Source organism: Pan troglodytes, chromosome 3 (genome assembly GCF_028858775.2).
Source record: "Pan troglodytes isolate AG18354 chromosome 3, NHGRI_mPanTro3-v2.0_pri, whole genome shotgun sequence".
Taxonomy (NCBI): Eukaryota; Metazoa; Chordata; class Mammalia; order Primates; family Hominidae; genus Pan; species Pan troglodytes.
In genome coordinates, this window is record NC_072401.2 from 67856852 (window position 1) to 67872123 (window position 15272).

The window sequence follows — 15272 nt, forward strand, 5'->3', positions numbered from 1 at the left end:
ATTCAAAATGTATATCAGCAAGTAAAAGAAAAAGGAAAGGGAAGCTAACAGAAAAAAGTGGAAAAAATTAAAACCATTAAAGAAGAGAGAGAGAAAATCTAGTAGAAACAAATAGGCACACAAGTTTTACTAAAATGTCCCTGTGAAAATTAAGGGATATGCACATTATTAAAACTTACAGAATGGGAGATCTGGCAATTTTAGAAAACTTTCCACAGCTAATTGTGCAAGATGCAGTAAATTCAATGGAGGCAGAAAAATCAGAGCACTGTGATGATGACTATTACAAAGAAAATGTGCTACCTTTTGAGTCATATCTTGGTATGTATAATATATTATCTAATATTGTCAATACTTGTGCTAATAAATTGTTCCTTTTTGTGCTCATGGGTTATTATCTTAATCTCATAATTAAATAGTTTTAAATTATAGCCTTAGACTGTCAATCTCAGTTGCGGAACAAAGAGGGTTTTTGAGTTAGCACATTGAAGTATCTGGTTTAAAATATCGACTTCCATAGGCAGCAATCCAGAGTATTGCAGAATGCATGCTAAAGTAGCACATTTATAAAAGTGCCAGGGACCTTGATGACAGACCTTTTTAGAATACATAGCTGTATGTAGTGGAGAAAACCAGCAACAATTGGTTCTCAGCCAAGAGAAAATTAGATTAGGAAATTTTCAAGTGAGGACTGAGCGGCTCAAGATGCTTAACACTCCACTATACTGTCTGCACATTTTAATTACAAATCCAATGATTTAATACAGTCTTTTATCTTAGGTAACTCTGACTTGTATACTTTCAGCACTTTTCAAATGAGGTAAAGAAAAAATAGCATTTTAAAACCAAGTAACACTCCTGCTGGAAACCACTGCCGAAAAATAGGAGAATGAGAAAAGCTGAAATCTGTTACCTTATTGTTGTTTTGCTTAAAGGGGAGGTATTTGCTTGGAATTGGGGGAAACTGATAAGCACCTGGAGTATGGTGACACGTTAGGCATTCCATTTGTGTAATCCACTAACCTTTGTGGTGATTAATTTGCTAATCAGTGATCATCTGTGGTAACTTCAATGATAGAGCATTTTACAGACTCCTTTTACGAACAGTGGTAAAATTGAACAGCTTGAGCCATGATTCTCAAGATTTATGTATAATAGTATTTTCTGGAATTTGGGGAGAATGTGTATGTATCTAAAGCAAAGCAGAAGTAGTGTTCTCACCCATCTACGGGGCTTTTCTATTGCTAATGAGTGGGATTCTATTGCCCAAGATTGTAAGTGACTGCATGAATATAGTAAGTAATGAATTTAGGCAACAAAAATTATAAAAAACTTGTATTATAGGCTATTCCTTCCATTCTTCTGACATTTTTGTATACTTCCTAGACCAACTAATTTTCTACCATTTCCCTTTCTCCCCACAAATTATATCCTGTACTTTGAAACTCATAGTCCAAACTCAACAAATTCCCTTATATCCTAAACTTCATTTTTGGGTGTTTCTGTCACCTACTGCTTTTAAGTGAAATTGTTGCCCACTGGCAGCACTTTCCCTGAGGAGCACACAAACTCAAAGGATTGGTTCTCTCCCATCCCTCAGGTGGTGGAAGTGCCATCACCAGATCATGATTTCCCCAGTGTAAAAACCCCAAATCCTCTGAGGTTTTGCCATGAGCTATTTACTACTATCTTCTCGTTTTGGTAACTTGAACATTCCTAGACCTCTTCTTCTTCTGTCTCTCCATCTTTTCACTACATTATCACCCAATTCATGTTCATACCTTCCCCCATGACCAGCCCAGATACTATGACCATTTACTTTCTTATATCCACTCTCCTCTTTAATGATTTGAAAAACACACACACACACATTGAGGTAGCTGAATAACGCTGAAGAAAAAACAAAACAAACAAAAAAAAAAATTTTTTTTTTTGAGACAGAATCTCACTCTGTCACCAGGCTGAAGTGCAGTGGTGCGATCTCGGCTCACTGAAACCTCCGCTTTCCGGGTTCAAGCGATTCTCCTGCTTCAGCCTCCTGAGTTGCTGGGACTACAGGCATGCGCCACCATGCCCAGCTAATTTTTGTATTTTTAGTAGAGACGGGGTTTCACCACATTGGCCAGGATGATCTCGACCTCTTGACCTCGTGATCTGCCCACCTCAGCCTCCCAAAGTGCTAGGATTACAGGCATAAGTCACCATGCCCGGCCGTTTTTTGAAGACATGTTAAATTCATAACAACAAATTTCTTTCTTTCTTTCTTTCTTTTTTTTTTTTTTGAGATGGAGTTTCACTCTTGTTGCCCAGGCTGGAGTGCAATAGTGTGATCTTGGCTCACTGCAACCTCCACCTCCCAGGTTCAAGTGATTCTCCTGCGTCAGTCTCCTGAGTAGCTGGGATTACAGGTGCGTGCCACCACGCCTGGCTAATTTTTGTATTTTTGTAGTAGAGATGGGGTTCCACCATGTTGGTGAGACCATGTTGGTCTTGAACTCCTGACCTCAGATGATCTGCCCTCGTCGGCCTCCCAAAGTGCTGGGAATACAAGTGTGAGCCACTGCGGTGCCCAGACTATAACAACAAATTTCTAATGGCAATTAACAATATCTGAAGGCCAATCATACTTCCCCAGTGCATATGATTTCCCATTCCCCATAAGGAATATTTCACAATTCCAAACCTCTTTCCCATCACAACTCCCTCAGCTGAATATTTCCTAGTTTCTTGAAAAAATGGAAACAATCTGACAGTCGCAAATGTTTGCACTGTCCAAACCTGTCAATTTCTTGTACAGCTCCCAAACTCATCCCCAGCTGCTGCTCCCTTTCATTTTTGGCTTCCATGACATGTTGTTTTTACATTTACCTCAGTGACTTTTCTTCACAAGTCATCTTCACCAGAACAATATTCTTCTTGAGTAGTTTCACTCAGTAATTAACTTTACATACTAATAACGCTGAAATCCCTGTCTCTCATCCTGAGAAGATTACTGTACACTAAGATACCTCATAATTGCATTCTGCTGGCCAGATTTTATAGTTCATAATTTAAAATATTAATATAATCATAGCTGTTAAACACAGGGCCCTTAACGATCATTGCTATCCAGTCAATATCAGGATTAAAGCTTTTTGAGCATGGCCTAGAAAATTATCTAAACTGATATGTTTACTGAAATGGCAATCTCTTAAAAATTAAACACATTTTACTAGATTTATAGGTATGCAATTTGATGTGACAAGGAGTATATCTAAGAGTTAAGTAAATGGACAGTGAAGCCAGACTGTCTTGAAATCCTGGTTCTGGCACTAACTAGCTCTGAGGTTTGAGGTGAGTTAATTAACCTCTCAGAAACCTCAAGGGATTATTGCAAAGATTAAATAAATTACCACATGTAAAGAACTTAGAACAGTGCCTAGCACATAGTAAAACGTCAATGAACTAACTATTATTATTTTGCACACATTTTCCAAATAGACACAATACTTAAAATTCAAGTTGATGTTTAATCAGGAGCAGAGATTACAGTTGATATGAGGGCAGAACCAGGGAGCACCTGTCTTTTACTTCAGAATCTATGACTACGTTTTGAGTATGTGACTCAAAATACAGTGGAATGTTTAACTTCAATGCCTCATAAAGTTTCACTTTATCTCCAAGAAGCTTTAAAAAGAGGTTGGTTTGAATTTGGAGGCCCAAAGTCTTTCAGTCTAACATCACTTATTCAAACTCTCTCACAACAAATTTTTTAAGTCAGCAAATTTTGGTCAATTTTCACATAAAATTATATATATTAATACATATAATCATTCTACTAAATAAAGCCCTCAATTTAAAATAAGTTGTGTCATTTTAAAGAAAGCTATGTTAGGGAAAAAAAATGTATTCCTAGCTGGTTTTTGTTATAGCAGCCAAGCCAAACTCCTAAAAACCACAAGATTATGTTATCAAAGAGATTTCATGTTTATTTCACTTAGCCTTTAGAAGAAATTGTATTTTCTGATTAAGACTTTTAAGAACTTTGACTTTAAGTAATAACTAACTGGTGAAAAATTGGCTTTTATATTTTAAAAAAGTTTTGTTCATTTTTCTGAAAACCGTATTCAAACAAACAAAAAAAGACATGCTCAGAAATAATTAGAAAGAGATTTATTTGATACAGATCCAGACATACTACGCTAAAATATGATGCCTTTGGATTTGAGAAAACAGCAAAAGTAGGAAGGTCTCTTTGACATTCCCCTCACCCTTCTCCTCTGAAATAGACCATAAAAGAATTCTCTGACCTTTCTCTCTGAAGTAGATCATAAAACACTTACCCCAGAGATAACCGCCCTATACCCAGAGGAAAGGAACATTTTTATACTCTAAGACATAGAGACACCCACAATAATCTGAATAAAAAGGCCTTGCTAAGCTCTCCTCAGTTTATTAACATTGAATTGTAAGCTTTTGTCTTCCAATCATATTTCTCCACATATATCCACTTCTTCATCAAACTTACTAAAAAAATTCCCAAGTTTAACTGTGTTCCTTGAGTCTCCATTTCCGAAAGCTCTCATAACATGTAAAACTTGTAATAAATAAATTTGTATGCATTTATCTTGTTAATCTTTAGTCATAGGAGTCTCAGCCATGAACCTAGTGATGGGTGAGAAAAGAAATTTTTTCTCCCCTATGGAATCAAATACTTTATTTTTGAATGTACAGTTCCAAATCCTATTTCTTGTGTAGTTGTTTAGGAGCTGAAACTACACTAAAATAAATAAGCTAAAAAGTTTATGAAGTCATTTTAGGATATTTTTGAGTTTTACCTATAGCACATGAGATTCAATTTTACAAGTTGAAACTAAATATCATTAAAGATATGTACTTGGTTTTGAAACTTTATTCTAAAGTTTAAAATCCAAGGTAAATAAACAGCAATTACCTTTTAAAAGTGAATAAAAAAGATAAAAACAGAGTAAGTTTTAAAAATTTTATCCCTGAATCATAACTGGATTCTTTCACTAATATTTTAATGATATAAATAAGAGCAATTCTAAATATTAGAGTGAGTTCTACCTCATAAAGAATTTGAAGACAGATAAATTACAATAATTAAATGTTCCCATTTTCATAAGACTTCATTAAATTTTCATTATGTAGATATAGCCACAGTAGCATATTAACAATAGAATATTAGACTTGATTTTTTAAAAACTGTTTCACAGCTTAAAAATATAGAAGGATAATCCTTTCAGGGAAATGACATTCTTATATTGTTCTTTCACAAATATATTTTCAGACATAATGTAGGGTGAGATATTTTTAAAATAAAATGTTTTTATAAGAGTACTATGTATTCATCATACTATCTTCTGAAAACTCAAGAGTGAAATGGTGTAATAAAAAATAAATATTTGTTCTTCGTACCTGATTCCTGGCACAGAGCTCCTAAAGCCCTTGGAATCTTCCATGTGCCTTCTGCATACTAATGAGATGACTAGGTGTGTTGAGGGGGAAGGTGTGTGGCAAGGCGATGGCGGGAGGCTAGATAACTTCAGCATGGGGCCTCGTTCCCAGAAGGACCAAGCTAACATTAAAAGGGTAGAATGTTCAGCCTCCTCTCCCCTCCTGCACAATCACTGGGGAAAAAACGGGGGCTGGAGATAGAGCAGCCAATGTTGAATCAATCACGCCTATGTGATAAAACCTCCATAAAAACTTCCAAAGAATGGGTTTCGAGAAGCTTCTAGGGTGGTGAAAACATCTACATGCGTGGGAGGGTGGCTTCCTGGAGAGGGCATGAAAACTACGCCTTCTCCTCCATACCGTGCCCTGTGCATCTCTTCCATTTGGCTGTTTCTGAGTTGTATCCTTTATAATAAAGCTGTACTCAGAAGTACAGCACTTTTCTAAGTTCAGAATTGTTCTAGTAAACGATTAAATTTGAGGGATGGTCATGGGGACTCCTGAATTTGTAGTGGCCTGAGCAAAATGTGGGCATCCTGGGCACTCCACTGGCACCTGCTGCCTAAAGTGTGGGCGGTCTTGAGGGACAGAGCTGTTAACCTGTAGGGTCTGCACTAATCCTGGGAGTTAGTTTCAAAACTGAATTGCATTGTTGGACACCAGTTGCTGCTGGAGCACTGGTAGATGTGTGAAAAAATGGCATGTATTTGGTTCAGAAGTGGTGTCAGAAAATACCATGCAAGTGCTTAAAAAAGAAAATGTTAAATTATGCATAATCCTGGCACTAACACATTATCATTATTAACTTCAATACATTTCCATTTAGTCTCTTTTTTCTCTCTATATAACCATTTATTTCTGACAAATAACAATGAGTGTACATTTAATGTCCAAAAAGATGTATTACACACAGCTATTTTATAAAGTACACTTCATAAAATTTTATAATATATAACTCTATATTTTATTTTTAGAAAGATAGTTAAATAAAAAATTATAAGGTATCAAAATGTGTGCCTTATTATTGCTTGAAGGAAATGAATTGTGTTGCTTAGGTAATTTTCATTGACAAATAATTTTTCTCCAAAACATATAATTCATTTAGTTTCTTAAATTCATGAAATTACACAACAAAGCTACTAAATGTGTTTGACATCTAACTAATTTTTATTTGTTAATAAAGCCTTTCGACAGTTGCCTTTTCTAGAAAGCATATACAGTCATGTGTCATTTAATGATGGGAATATATTCTGAGAAATGTGTCCTTAGGTGATTTCGTAGTAGTGTGATTATAGAGTGTTCTTAAACAAACTTAAAAGGTTTAGCCTACTACACATCTAGGCTATATGGTAAAGCTTATTGTTCTTAGGCTATAAACTTGTATATCATGTTACTGGGCTGAATACTGTAGGAAACTGTAACACAAAAGTATTTGTATATCTAAACAAATGTAAACATAAGAAAGGTACAGGAAACAAATGGTATTACAATCTTATGAGATCGCCATCATATATGCGATTGTCATTCACTAAAATATCATTATGCAGTGCATGACTGTGTGCCTGGATATGCGTGTATCTATTTTGATTATATATATGCATATATATGTATATTTGTATCTATATATACACACACATGCATATATACATATAGATATAAATAGATTTTATAATTGGAATATTAATTTTTAACCTGTAAATATATTACTATATATTAATATGAAGGAGAAAAATAGAAGATTAAAACAACTTCATAATAATGTTATATTTTTCAATATTACATAATTCTTTTCTAGGTAGATAAACATTTTTCAACACACTGAATACTTATGAACCATGATAATTTATTGCACTACTTTAAAAGAAAACATCTACTGGTCAATAGGTTAGCAGGTCTCAGTCATAATTTTATCACATAAAGAAATAATGGTATTGTCTGCGTCCTTCTTATATAAGATCAGCCTTCGCTTGTATACTATACCCCATACTCTTTTGCCTACTCGTGTAGATGCCAGATGCCATACAATTTCTACTCTCTTTTCAATATCAACTAATTGTGTATTCTTACCAAATTAAAAGGAAGAGACTGTAACATACCTCATGCTTAAAAACAAACCAATTATTATCAACAACAACAACCTCCCCAACCTAAGATCTCTGTCCACTACTATATTTCTCAGCTCTTGTTTACAGCAAAAGACTTGAAAAGATTGTCTTTACCTGTGGTTTTTAACTCCTCCCCTCCCATTCTCCCTTCACCCCACTCTAATAAGTCTTCACCAACGGCTCTGCCAAACAGCCTTTGTCAAGCTCACCAAAGATCTCCATGTTGCTAAATTCAGTGGTCAAGTCTAAGTTCCCATCTTATTTGAAAAGCTAGATTCACCTAGCTTCCAGGATCTGTAGATTTCTTCCTATCTCACTGGTTACTCCTCAATCCACTTTGCAGGTTCTACACTTCTAAGATCTCTAAAAGTCAGAGTGTCTCAGGGTTACAGTCCCTAGTCCTCTTATTTTCAGTATCTACCCTCAATCTCAATATCTTACCCAGTCTCATGGGTTTAAAATAAAATCGACCCTGACCCGTTTTCCCAAGGTTGTCTAGGTTTGAGGAGTGGCCAAGGGGTGGCTGGTTGGGAGAGGCAGAAAGAGCTTGAATGTGTGGGGCACAGTGTTCACATACCTGTGCATGAGGCCCCACATGTTGTGGTATCTAGCTGGAGGCAGGAAGAGAAGGAAGATAGGCAGTGAGCCAGGAGCCACATCCTGGCTCCTGGATGGAACTCTAAGATGTCAAAGGATTCTAAACTCATACTTGATCTTCCAAGTGGTTTTGAAGGTGTAATCTATCACCAGAGGAGGTTAGGAGATATATACACACATATATATATACACATATATATATATATACGTATATATATGTGTGTATATATATATGTGTGTGTATATATATATGTATATATATATATATATAATCATTTTGTCCTCTTGCCCTGAGCTCTGCAAATGTTGAGAATGTCCTGTTCCCACAGCCCCTTTGCCAGACCTTTGCTTTCCCAGATTCCCTTGCAGCCGGGAGTGGTCATTTGATTCAGACATGTGATGCCAGCAAGGGGCTTCTGAGGAATATTTTACATCCTGAACATGGGAGACAAGCCCATGAGGAAAGGCTCATGAAGAGAATCCCTTCTCTTATCTCTTCTTTCCTGCTTTTCAATGCAACCAAGAAAGGATATAATGATGCTTGGAGCTGAAGAAGTCATTCTTGGACCACAAGATGATACAGTGAATGACAACAGCCAGCATTCCGAGGATGATGTAAGAGCTTTGATCCTTGTTGACATTATTGAGCTTTTGAACCAACTCTAGAACACTTACTTCTGAATTTTAAGTTTCATGTATCACCAGTGCCACTGTGATTTAGGACACCATAGTGGTCAGCATTTGATACTTCCAGCAGTGGCCATTCTAACAGAAACATACTTTTTAGTGACTAGTGAGAGAAATTAGTTTGGCTGGAAAGTCACCATTTCAATTGTTTGCTCTATCTTTATGCCATTTTCACTGTTGTATTTTTTTCAAATCATCTCACTTTTATTTTCTTAATGTTTTAAAAGTAAATATATAACTGCCTTAAATTTTAGAAAACCAGGATAATTTGCTATTATAGAAAATAATAGATATATAAAGTGAAACCAATACCAAAAATAAATAAAACATAAGTAACACTAAATGCAAAAAAATAAAAATAAAATCTATACATTGATGATTCCAAATTGTATCTTCAGCTTTCACTACTCCAACTTCCAACTCAGCATCTGCACTGAGATGTCCAGCAAGTTATCTTGCAAAAAAACAAAAACAAAAACAAAAACTGTCCTACCCCCAAAAGTGAAACCTCCACAGTTTTCTGCATTTCAGTAATAACCACTCACTGTTCTAGTACCCCAAGCCAAAAACCTTGGAGTCACACTCCACTCCATTCTCTTAGAATCTACATAAAAATGTAGGCTGGGCTCCGCGGCTCAGGCACTTTGGGAGGCCAAAGCAGGCTGATCACCTAAGGTCAGGAATTCGAGACCAGTCTGGCCAACTTGGTGAAACCTCATCTCTACTAAAAATACAAAAAATTAGCCGGGCATGATGGCACATGCATGTAATCCTGGCTACTTGGGAGGCTGAGGCAGGAGAATCCCTTAAATCCGGGAGGTGGATGTTGCAGTGAGCCGAGATCATGTCACTGCAGTCACTCCAGCCTGGGCAACAAGAGCAAAACCCTTTCTCAAAAAAAAAAAAAAAAAAAAAAAAATATATATATATATATATATATATGTGTGTGTGTGTGTGTATATATATATGTGTATATATATGTGTGTATATATGTATATATATAAATAAAATAAAAACTAGCGAATTCTGTAAACTCTGAAACATATCCACAATTTTCATATTTCTCATTTGTTGAATAAATTAATAAACAAGGATAAAATCAAATCAAAGTTCATACATTAAAATTAAAATTAAAATATGTGAATAATATGGAACACAAAAGTTAATTATTGTAACTATTCTCTGATTTATTCCACTCTTATGAAATCTTACTCTTCACCATTTGGGGGAAAAACTATAGTCTTATGAATAGCTAGTTTAAATTAATTCAGATTTTAAAGCATTTCCATAGTCTGACTGCACATTTCTTGTGGGATATAAAGGTAATCTGAGTCTAAGCTCTATAAAAAGAACAGAGAACCTGCTAATTTTTATGTTTTCATTATGAAGAAGACATTTTCCCCTTAGATAGGTTTTTAGACTTTCTCATCCTTAGCACTTGACTCTCCTATATCTGATAGAAACCTAATTATTTTGGGGAAAAGTGAAACTATAATTTTATCTCAAGGATTAATGTAAAACAATTCCATTGTGCCTATGGCAGTCATCCTTCAAACCAGTTTTCTCAAATGTGAGCTTCCAGTCGACAAAATATGTTAAATACACTTATGCATAAACCCTGATTCACAGAAAGATCATATGGGAAATTTAATGCATTTTAAAGAAAAGCCAAAAAAGAGAGCAGCCCTTTTACATTTCAGAAAACTTAAAACTATAGCCTAAAATAAAGGATACAATGAGATGGACAATAACACTTGCAGAATGAACAGCTTTTTGAATCAGTGACTGAAATTCAGTTTTCAAAGAAGTGATTGCTAAATGCATTTAAATGCTAAAATTAAGGCAATCAGCAAAGGACCCACTATTACCTTAGGAAAGTCTCAACTTGTCTGAAGCAAGTCTAGTAGTGTCATTAAAAATACACAAAGCTCCACACAATGTCGTTTGGATTGTATTACTCTTTAAATACACTTGGATCGCTTATGATATTGTTATGGTGATTTCTAGTAATGTTTAAACACAGATCAATGAAATAGAGGAAGACAGAAAAAATGGGAAAACAGACAAATTAAATTCACTTTCAGAATTCTCTTTAAAAATGATTCTATCTTACTACAATGAATAAAATAAATGTATTATTGTTTCTAGCTAATTCTTAAAACTAAAGTGTTCACAGTATATACATGGGCATGGAGAAGTACATTTGATTTTTAAAATTTGGGAAAACACATCTTCAGTATAGCATGTTGACCTAATAATCTTTTTTACAAAACGTGTAACAGTTTTTAAACGTACTATCTCTAAATATTTAAAATAATTAGAAATCTGTAAAATCTTGATTTTAATTGAATAGCTTTGATGGTGAAAGACAAACCGTGAATAAAATATATAGAGATATAAGCTAATATTTTTGTTTGCATAGACAATTTTGAGCCTCCTTCTTAAAAATAAAAATCGGTATATCAGTATTTTTATCAGTAACTAGTATTTAAGAATAAGAAAGTTCTAAAAATTTTCCTCAAACTCATCCAGACAACTCTGCAATTGATGAAATTTTTATTTACTATACAACTCAGAGCTAGATTTACTGTTCTCATAAAGGCTTAAACTTTTAAGTTACTGCTTTGACTATAGTATAGAAACGAGATAATTTTAGCAAGTAGGCTATATATATTTATTATTAACATTAAGATGCATTTTTCATAAGTATATACATTATATTAATGTGAAATTGAAAAATTAAAGCATTAAAATATTCTTGCGATATTGTTGTATTTTTCAGGAATATGTCCATTTGATTTTCTGCCTTTACTTTTATAGACCTCAACCACAAAGTACTAATATAATACTCATCAAGCTGAATGTAATTCTGACTTGTTTTTACTAACATTTAGACACATGTTTCTTAAAGTAAAGGTTACCTTCTTAAGAAATATAATAAGTTATTATGGGTACTGGTAAGGTATTTTACTATTCATCCCTGAAGCGATTCAGAAGCCTTCTTAGATTTCTTAGCATATGGCAGGTGTCCAAGCTCACTGAGGATACTATTCTTTTCCTCCAGAACTAAGAACAGAACTAGCTATTTATTAATCAAATGAGCATTCCACCCCTGGAGCCAATTCTTTCATAATAAGATAAGTTTGGCTAAAAAAAGAAAGAATCATATCATGCATAATTCTTCATGATACCATATGGTAAACAAAACCAGTCAAATTCTAATGGGATTTTTATACAGGCTGAGCAAAGCTTCACCATTAAAAATACAAGGAATCAAAGGCAGCAGGGCATTTCCATACAGAGTGGTTAAAAATATTCAAACCATCCTCTACGAGCAACAAATTATATGCTGTATTCTTTACATATGTGATTTCATGTAATTATCACAAAGCTCTATGAAATAGGTATAATTATTCCCAATTCAGAGAAGAAAGTAAGACCCAGACCTCTGATGTTACTTGCCAAGGTCGTGTAAACATTACAGGACTGAACAGAAATTCAAACCCAACTGGGTTTGACACTCAAGTTATTACTCCCCTTGACCATTATTTCTTCTTTGACAATTAGAGACTAGGGAAGAAGAAAAAAAAGTAAAAGGTGTATCTTTAAGCAAATACTTGTTTAAACCATCTGACAGAGTCTTTGCCAACCTATCACTCATATAAAACCTAAGGAGAGAGACTAGAAATCAGAAAACATGACCCGGTGACATCATAAGTCTTTATGCAGAAGTCCTTTGATGAGAAGGCACAAAGGGATGGATACAGAAAAGCAAAGCCTGGTAGATTCCGTGTTCCCTTCACATAGGCACCAATGTTCTTTTCTACGTCTTAAAATGGCCATTATTTCATTTTTTCTTCAAAATAACTTGAGATGTTATTAAGCAAATTATTTTGAAATACATTCGTTAATTAATATTTTTCAATAATAGAAGTGGGTGATTAGAGAAACTATCAATTTTTATTTTGAAGGTAAATGTCAAGAGAGTTCTAAAGGCTCCTTACAAATGTTTCACATGTCATAGTACTTCAGCCATACTGTAAGTTAATTTTGTGCTGGTAACAATTCAATAACAGGTTTATTCATATTTACATATACTATTTTTAAATTAGGTTAGAGTTTTGCTATGATTATTGTAAGCACTGATTTTGACCTGTCAGAAACTCAATGAGAATATTCAAATGATTGGAATTCTTTCCTCTAACTATAATTACCTATTTGGATGAAAAAGAGACAAAGGACAAGTAAGCAAGCAGCAAATAATACAGGCATGTATTATTTAATTTTAATTACTTTTTTAGTTAAATCCAAGACTTGGCATACCTCATTTCCCCTGTAATCATATTACCTTTATTACTTCACTCTATTTTTTATTATTTTTTCTAGAGAATTATTTAATATAGTAATGAGCCAACCAATTAAATGTTCTCTATTAAAATCAAAAGGGGTTTTCTATGATGACTTGCAATAAATTTAGAATTTTTAAAAGTTAATTTTTAAGATAATAAAATAATAATTTAATTAATTAGGATAAATAGGAGTCAGCCAGTCATAGCGTTAGGGAAAAGAAAGTGAGTAGAGAAACAGCAGAGATAAGATCTGAGGCAAAAGAGAGCATATCTAGAAGGGCCAGAGGGCCAAAATGCATAAAATGAGGCTGAAGAAAGACAACGGCAACTAGATCAGGGAGGTTTAATGGGCCTTGGCAGGAAGTCTGACCTTCAGTTAAGAGTAATGGGCTCTTTTGAAGAGTTTTACCTCAGAGTGTTGCATGATCAGATTTAAGTTTTTCAAGAGATCTCTCTAGCCAGTGAAGGCAGGGACAAGAATTGATGTGGACAGAGAAGTTAGGAGACCACTGCAGTGATTCTGAAGATGATAGTGGCTTAAAGAAAACAGTGGCAGTGAATATGGTGAGAAGCAAACACATTTTAGATAAAGGAGATATATGTGTGTGAAAGAACGTGTATAATCAAAGCAACAAATACTTGGTAACTGAATGAATGACTTGTTTTAGAAAGACACTGACTTCCAAAGGGCTTTACGTGGTGATTTTTTATTCTTAATGAATTGAACAAGGGGGCCTGTCTTGTTCACCATTTTACAAACATTTTTGAAAAATACAAGTAAACATTAACTTTAATGCTTTCCCCAATATAATAAAAAAAAGTTTTCCAGATAAATGATACTTATATCTTTAAAGCGAACACTCTCACATTTACTATACCATTTTGAATACATATTATACAGAGCCTTATTCTTGTTTAAAAACATGCCAGATTTTCAGTTTTACTTAATGTTCAAAATCATTATTACTCTTCTTAACTCCTTTTTTCTTTAGCAATTATGCCCTGCTGATTTCTTTACAACCACTTCTTAAATTGTTAATATAATGTATTTTAAATAAAAATGAAATTTTCTTCAGATTCTGGAAAAGATTAAGGAATATTTTCTGGAGATACCTTCCTTGTTGTTTTTCTTCAACATGTCCCGTTATCCTGCCAAAGACTATCTTTCCTACCTCATTGAGGAGACTAGGCAGAAATCCCTCAATTCACTGAGCTACCCCAGTTCCACCAACATATCTGCATCACACCTATTGTTATTTATTCCATCCAGTCTCAGTGGAAACGGATCCTCCTGTGTGGCTTCTTTTAGCTTACTGGAAAAATGTCCTTCCTGAAATCCAATGTAGTGGAATTGCTCTACCACTGTTCTGGATCACATTCTCTACACAACCTCAGATCACAACTATAAAAGTAATTCTCCTTTCCTATATTCTTAATTTCTCTATCACTGGTTCTTTTCCATCAATATATCTATATTCATAATTCTTTCAACTTAAAACCATCCTCAGCCAGGTGCAGTGGCTCACGCCTGTAATCCCAGCACTTTAGGAGGCTGAAGCGGAAGGATAGCTTGAGGCCAGGAGTTCGAGACCAGCCTGGGTAACATAGTGAAAGCCCATCTCTATAAAAAACACAAAAAAATTAGCCAGGTGTGATGGTGCATGCCTCTGGTTCCAGCTGCTAAGGATGCTGAGGTGGGAGGGTATCTTGAGCCCAGGAGGTCTAGGCTGCAGTGGGCTTTGATGGCACTACTGCACTTCAAACTGGGCAACAGAGCAACACTCTACCTCTTGAAAAAATAAATAAATAAATAAAAATTAAAACAAAGAAAAAAAAATCCTCTATACCCCTTCTAACAACTACCCAATTTATCTTCTTCATTTACTAAATTTTTTAAAAAGCATCATCAAAGGTTTATGTTCTTCTGCCCATTTAATGGTCAGGTATATGTCATTATTATACCCATTTCAAAGAGAGGAAGCCTCAGAGAGATTAAATACTTTCCAAAGAATATAACCTAGAAAACAGTTTAGACATAATTGAAATTAAGATATTTTCATTTAAGACTTTATTTGCT

At 34.5% G+C, this 15272-nt stretch overlaps 1 protein-coding gene across 50 annotated transcripts in view; it reads right to left on the minus strand.

Annotated features, from left to right (window-relative positions):
- The window catches only part of ADGRL3 (adhesion G protein-coupled receptor L3), an 861998-nt gene that overhangs the window by 56522 nt on the left and 790204 nt on the right, over positions 1–15272 (minus strand). The gene's annotated exons all lie outside the window — the stretch shown is intronic.